Genomic DNA, 7,581 nt, shown 5'->3' with positions numbered 1-7,581 from the left:
TTCTTAATTTAGAGTGGCAGAGTAAGGCAGATCCACCTACCATAAATGTAAGGTATTTTTGTTTCTTAATTTAGAGTGGCAGAGTAAGGCAGATCTACCTACCATAAATGTAAGGTATTTTTGTCCCTTGTTTTCCTCTATCAGAACAAATTGCATCTAGATGGGGAGCGTTACATATGAATAAGCTCCAAAGGTGCTTTCCTGAAGCCTCATTCTGGATTAGACTGAGCACTGTTGATTCATGTCCAGAATTGGTCAGTGGGGCTAAAATTGCAATATAGGTCATGCTTCCATCACAGTAAATATTTACAGTGGTGACAAGGAGGCCTGTAACATTTTGAAAACAAAAGAAAAAAAAATCACAATGCGTATCCCACAGTTCAGACTGGCACGTGCCACCACACCCAGTCTCAATCACCATCTCAGCGCACCCTGGGGATGGGGCCAGCACAGCACGCTGGGGATTGAACCTGGCCATTGTGCTCTGCCTAAGCAGGTGCTTTAATCTGCTGAGCTATCTGGCCAGTCCTTATAAAAGATATTTTTAAAAGAGTATAAATAATGTTTTTTAAAAAATTGTATTTATGTCAACTCTTTAGAACTATTTAGCTATTTTCCTAACTAAATGATTTAGAAGATGGCATTCTGATAGTATGTTGTTATCATAATGTGGCTGAACTGGTATTTAAGAGACTCATTCCAGCTTTTGCTGGCTTCTCTTTTGCTGCTTCCTGTAATTTCCTAATCTGTGTCCTCTCTCCTCTTGCAATGATCATCTCTTGCCTTGTTAAAGAATCTAAGCCTAAATGCTCTCTTTCACAGTAATGAAAGCATGACTAACCTGACCAATAATCTTCGTCGTAGTTGAGCTTTTAATTGGACATTTAAAAGCACTGATCCAGTGAGAAAGAGACAAAGAGCTCGTACTGGGGCTGCCTTGTGGGCAGTTCACCTTGCTCCTGGATCTGTCCCACACGCCATGCCTCACTATGTCACTTGTCACTTCTCCCTCTTTCCCTCATTTCCAGCCCCATAATTTTCCTAACACGTCTGTGATTACTTGCACTGGCTCCTTTGCAACCACAGAAGAGATTTCTGGGTGAAGAGCAGGCCAGACTAGACAGGGTGAGGTGGCTCCTCGTGTTTTCTGGATGCCAGCAAGCACCACACTTCTGGGGACTTTGGAGCTGTTTAAGGATTCAGAACTGCCACGTTCAGAAGAAAACTGATGGCATTCTTAAATGACATTAGTAAACGTGTCCCTCTTCAACAGACAGAGACAAGTCAACTTGTGATGAAAAGCTTTCTCTTTTCATTACAAACTCTAAACTAGTGTAAAATAATGAGTACAAAACATGAGTGAATAAAACCTAACAACCTACAGCCTCCTAGGCACAGGGCTTAGGGACTGGGGAGTGGGTGGACTTGGCACATGGAGGCCAAATGCGTACATGGTGTGTGCTGCAGTCTTGGTTCTCTCCTGCTATGTCACCTTGGTCTCTCTGAAAGTGAGGCACTAAGTTCCACTGAAGTCTCTTCCATCCCCATTCCTCTTTTCCTCCTCTGCTACCTGAGCAGGTCCACATCCAGTCAGCCACCCACATTGCATTAGAGGAGGGCTCTTTCTAAAATCATGACACCTACCCGCTTGAAATTCAATAGCTTCTGATTGCTCCTTCCACTGCGAACCTGTCCACTTTACCATGGGAAATGCAGACCCTTCCCAGCTTCACCTGGCCCTGTGTCTCCAGACCTTCGCCTGCCCTGAATATCCTGTGCACACCCTACTTCCAAGCCTTCTCCCTGCCTTTCCCTGTGCCTGGAACTCTTTTCATTTTGCTCACCCAAGCTGCACCCTGCTCTAAAGCAGAAATAATTGTTTCCTCTCTTCCCTTTTATTTTACATAATACAAGACATTGTGATTCATTATGTCATTTAACTTACTGTAGTTATTTTTGTCTGCTTCTCTATTCCAACCAAAGAAATCAATTCTATCAAGCAGGGGTTACATTATTTCTGGAGATAAATGATGCACAGTGATGTCAAGATCAAATAGCAAGAACTGATGAAAGGAGCTAGTGTGAACTTAAATGAAGGACAAACAGGCAGAAGTAGCCAGGGAGAGGTGCTTATTAAAATCTTAATGAGTTGAACTGCTTACAGTGCAGGCATCATATTTTCCCCTAATACTGTCTTCCAATAATTAAAAGCAACATCTTGCCTTGTGGCTGCCAATTTTGAAGCTTTTGCATTTCGATTGCTTTAACAAAAACCAGACATAGAGGAGAATATTTTTAGAAACTTAAATACAAATGGTCAGACAAAACTATTAGAAATGAGGTAAAGAATACCACGTTTTGTTGAAGACCTCATAATAGAAAGTTACATTGAATACCAATGAAAATAAGAAAACTCTTACTATGTATGCCATGATTCACCCTACTAGATTTCTAAACCTACTAAATAAAACACCAATCAGTTACTTCATTAGTTCTTTCATGCCATTATTCAGAAATCACTAGGTGGTGAGATTGGTTGGCCTTTGCCACTCTTTTGGCCAACAAAAGGCTCCTGGGGAACTTCTACCAGATCCTGAGGCAGGCACAGTATTGGAACTGTTCTGCAGCCCAAAACAGTGCTACTGCTAAAAAATAAATAAATAAATAAAAAACTTGCCACTGCACAGCCTTTATCTTTTTGTCATTTTGTCTCTTCTGAAAGGAATACTGAAATGAGCTAGTGAACAGGATAATGAGCCTTTCTACAGGAGGAACAGGTCTTGATCTTAGTTCTGGTGCCAAATTGTTGTTCCTTAGGTATTTAAAATCCAAGGAATATTTTTTTAGTCTATTTGCTGAAGTTCTCCAATGTAGAGGTCTGAATATCATACCTCAGCCTGAGAAAACATCGCTGAGTGCCTGCTTTGCATAATTTAAAATTGTAAGGTCTCTGGACAAGAATGGACTCAGTTCCTGCCTTCTAGCAGATGACAGTATGATGGGTTGCATCTCAGCAGTGTCTGTTCAGGCTGCTGTGACAAGTGAAATACCTGCTATAAAACAATGTTTCAGTCAACAAGAAATCACACATATGGGGTGGTCCCATAACATTATAATGGAACTGGAAAATTCCTACCACCTAGTGATGACTAAGCTGATAGAAGGTTACAGCATTAAAAATTACTCACATGTTCATGGTGATACTTTTCTATATATTTGAAAACTCTATGGCATATCAGTCACACAAAAGTTTAGCATAGACAGCTATGTAAAGTACTTAACAATAAATGACTGTTATCAGTTTATGGTCTTATCTTGGCTTTTAATGTTATCTTAGAGAGCACTCCCTCTATAAAAGTTTGCTATAAAAGAGCTTCCCATGTTATGTAGGCAGCAGCCTCACACACCTCATTTTCAGAGAAGTTTTTGATTGCATCATATTCTCTTGTATCTCATTTAATCTCATGTTGTTCTGTTGATCATAGCCCTAGAGCAATAAGCTAGAACATACAGTTATCATATAACCCAGGTGAGCAGTAAGCTGGGTTTGTGCAAATACACCCTATAGTAGTTACACATGATGGCAACATGTCTGATGATGCATTTCTCAAAATATATCCCTCTTGTTAAGCAACTCCTGTGCACCACAGATTGTGTAGCTTAAACAATAAACTTTTATTACTCAAATAGCTCTGCAGGAAATTTCCAAGGCAAAACTCCAGAAAGCATTTGAACAGTAACCTTTTCGGTTGTTTTGATGGGTGATGGTAGGGAACATACCCAGTATAATACTCAGGATGAATTTGAAGGACAATGTTTATTGGTAGATATACAAGTTTTAGTTCTGTGACAAGAAGTCACACCACAATTATTCACATTTTATAAAATGAAGTAGAAAAACAGAGTATCTTGGTTATCTCCCTCCAAAAGCTAGACTCTTTATGTTCAACTGGTCTTCTTTGCCTCTCAGGGTTGAGGAAGTTTTCTTGTCTAGGTCTTTTGCAATGTATTAATCCACCAATGAGCAGCTCTCTTTCACCCACATTGTACTACACAGGTGCTGTTGTCCAGTTTGAAGATACAGGAGTTAACAGGACAAAGCATCATAGATTGGCTTTAACTTAGTGAGGCCACACTGCCAAGTCTGGTTCTTAGCTTTGTGATGTCGGCACTTGACTTTCTCAGTTTCCAAAAAAGATCATCAGAATTAAGTCAACGATGATTGATTTTGATCAACTTATGATAACTTGGATTGCTCTTTTAAAATGACAGATGTGGTCACATCTGCCCTCTGACAAGCACTTCCTGGTTTCTGATAGGTTTTAGAAGCAACAGTGATGGTGGTGGTGGTGGAGTGGCAGAGAAGCAGAAATAGGGGGAGGGGAAGCTTTATTAACTCTAAACACACAGAGAGGATCAAGGGCAGGGAGGTAGGAAGATCCTCTGACCAGAGACAGGGAGCCTGGGACTTTATGGACTTTCGTTAGGGGCAGAGTTTGAGGGGCAGATTCAGGACATACAAGGAGCTGATTGGAGGCTCCCTTGTGTGGGCAGGAAAGGCCAAAGGAAGTTGTACCCAGGGCTAGAGTGGGGAAGGAAGAGTAAGTGTCATTGGGAAGATAGGCTGTTGTTTGAAGGACTTCAGCCATATCAGATGACCACCATAATAATTCAGCAATTCATAGTAGGGCCATAACCTATCAGTTTCAAGATAACTTAAAGTCTCTGGAAATAAGTCACTGAGCACACAGAGCAAAGAGAAAATGAGAAACATGACAGGATACCTCAGGAGTCTAAATGAGCCACTCTAACTAAGTTGGGTATAACTCATTGATGAATTTATTGAATATTATTGAAAGATGTTAAGAAATGACAGTGCACCTCAGTAGTAGAGCACTCGATTATGATGAACAGGAATGACTGTTGTCATGATGGTTGATCTTGTCAACTTGATTGGATTAAACTCTCCTACAGAGGTGATTAGATCAATAGTACTTTAACTTCATCAATGTCCACCAAAAAGATCATAACTGGATGGCATTATTGAGATTTGATGAAGACTTAGGAGGGTGGTCTAGAAGAAGAGATTGCATATGAGATGTGCGACATTGAGGACCATTTCTGGTCCCTGGCCCCTCCTTCTCCATTCTTTCATTGTCTCTGATTCCTGGCTGCCCAGAGGTGAGCAGCTTTCTTCTGCCTTACCGTCTTGCAGTCATGGTTTTGCATTGGAACCATCTGACTCTGGGCTAAAATCTCTGATATTGTGAACAAAATAAATTTTTCCTCCTCTAAGTTGTTTTTCTCAGAGATTTGGTCACAGCAAGTAAAGCTTATCAATGCAGATGTTAAAATCACTCAGGTAAATTTACTCTGGAATCCCTTAAATCCTCTACCCTCACCTTTAAAATTTTTCTAGCTTTTGTATCTGTTGATATATTTTCAGTTTTGTGCCCCTTTCCCTAGCTATGCTATGCTATCATATAGCAGTAGCTTGTTCTCAATAAGGTAAATCGGATAGCTCCATGCAAGAAGTTATTTTTAAAACTTGTATTTTCCTTGCTAAGAAAACTATAAACACACTGCTGGAGAAAATTAAAGAAATAATGTAGCTATTATCAGAGATCCCAGCTATTTATATTTTGCCCTTATATTGGTTTGTTCTCCATAAAATTCCCTCACAAAGACCCAAAAGGGATCTTGAGATAATAAGCACAGCCAATATCAGAGGACTACTCAGGTTAAGACCTTTCTTCCTCTGGGGTGGGCTCTTCCACATCACAGCTGCAGACTTCCTTATTAAGTTGATCTGTAAATGTTTGATTTATATCCATGACGAAAGGCCAGGCTTTCCATTTGCAGGCAGTGTGTACTCATTTTGTTTTAACTAAATTTTTTAAACATTCTTGATTTATAGTGAGCATATAGTAAGGAATTAAAGGAATATTTGCCTACTCCTAGAAGTTATAACCTCATGCATAATGTATGCATACATCCAAAACCAATTTATATTAGGTTTCATCCACCGGCCCAGTCTCATATTACTTTCAGCTTCCTATGTTCTTTAGTCCATAGAATTTGTGTTGTGAGCTAGGAGATAAGTCTATTATCAGCAAGAGTGATCTGAAGCCTTCCCAAATTTTGTCTCTCCACACCATAAGCAGCTTCAGAGTGACAAGAATGAGGTGCTATGATGCCTCACTCAGATGCCTCTTCCTGCCCTCCAACATGCTTCTGCTCACCTTTAGGTTCTGGTACCTACACTCTTCCTGAAAGCATTTCTAGAGCTAGGCGTTCTTCCCAGAGACCAAGTGGTAGGTGAGGGGAAAGGATGAAGAAATTAATATCTCTGAGATGATGGGGCTCAGTATGCAAATACCCAGCAGCCCTTCTTCTACAGTGGCTATCTGCAAGGAGGTATTGCACCATTTCCCTAAGCTCACCACAGTCCTGAGCTCCAGCTGCCCACAGTCAACACTGGATTAACAACACTCTTTACAGCTCCATTCACCCTGTCTCATCTCCTCCCACCCCTCACCATCAGTGCTTCTTTACCTTATAAGCTATTTTGACTTTGATCCTCATGTTAAAGCCTGCTTCTGGGAAACCCAAACTAAGATGTGAAATAATGAGGAAGTGGAGATTCACTAGCTATAGGACCAATCAAATCATGTAGGCATAATGAACATTGTTCCTGGAACATAATAATAATTGTCCTCTGAATGTTTTTCAAATCATCATTACTTGCAGTCCTCCTCTCAAGCAGTAGACAATCTGGTGGGAGATGTTGGCATGCAGACCATGAGACTTTAATGCAGTGTAGTTAGGGCCATGAGGAAGTTCGAGAAACTTCCTGCAGGAGCATTGAGGCGAGTCAACAGTTCTGTAGGCTGGTGTCAGGGCTGGAGAAAGGGCTTCAGAAGAAATTTTACTGGCTGTTTACCATTAGGTAGGAAAGTTAGGAAAGAGCATTTGAAAGGGCGAGATAAAGGGGGAGAGTCAGCTTGGAATACTGACATAGCAAGAATGATAAAGCTGAAATTCAAGTTCCAGGAAAGCAGTGGCTCAGATGACATGATGAAAAATCGTGTCACATTGCACAAAGCTGGCCTCATCCTGTGGGTGATAGGGAGGCCTCAAAGACCCTTAAGCAAAGGAGTAACATGATCAGATATCCGCATTAGCAAATATTGGTCCTTGAAATATCTGGAGTCTCTATTGGGTACTTAAGACTATTCCTAGTTGTCAGTTTACATAGGTATCACAGTAGAAAGTAGTGGTCAAGTATGAACAGTGCTTTGACTTTAATCCCAGCTCTGCCATTCATTAATTATATGGTTATACTAACATTTATTGAATCAACTCAGAGTATGGCACTGTTTGAAGTGCTTTATATATGCTAAATCATTCAATAATTGGTCTTTCAGATTCTTCATTCAATGGAAATAACATTATTTTATGTTAGCAGAATATTATTCTACAATATTTTATGTAGCTACCTCACAGAGCAGTCATGTAAATGAGTTAGTTTGTATGAACATATTAGAGCAAAGCACTTACTCCACAGCAGATACCAAGTAA

At 40.3% G+C, this 7,581-nt stretch overlaps 1 non-coding gene and 1 pseudogene across 2 annotated transcripts in view; one reads left to right on the top strand and one right to left on the bottom strand.

Moving 5' to 3' along the window:
* Window positions 1–5,834, bottom strand: part of LOC101567561 — a 39,753-nt pseudogene extending 33,919 nt beyond the window's left edge. The window contains exons 1-2 of the transcript XR_192418.2: window positions 5,749–5,834; window positions 2,163–2,261 (exon numbers count right to left, since the gene is read on the bottom strand). The product of XR_192418.2 is annotated as a ranBP-type and C3HC4-type zinc finger-containing protein 1 pseudogene (transcript). The remainder of the gene's footprint in view (window positions 1–2,162; window positions 2,262–5,748) is intronic.
* LOC111815682 lies at window positions 206–338 on the top strand. The gene has a single exon (XR_002820338.1). It is a non-coding gene; the product is annotated as a small nucleolar RNA SNORA1 (small nucleolar RNA).
* Window positions 5,835–7,581: the final 1,747 nt, after the last annotated feature.

The sequence above is a fragment of the Octodon degus genome, unplaced genomic scaffold, assembly GCF_000260255.1.
Source record: "Octodon degus isolate 3935 unplaced genomic scaffold, OctDeg1.0 scaffold00019, whole genome shotgun sequence".
Taxonomy (NCBI): Eukaryota; Metazoa; Chordata; class Mammalia; order Rodentia; family Octodontidae; genus Octodon; species Octodon degus.
Note: the sequence above shows the minus strand (reverse complement) of the source record. Positions and strands in the feature narration are given on the sequence as shown.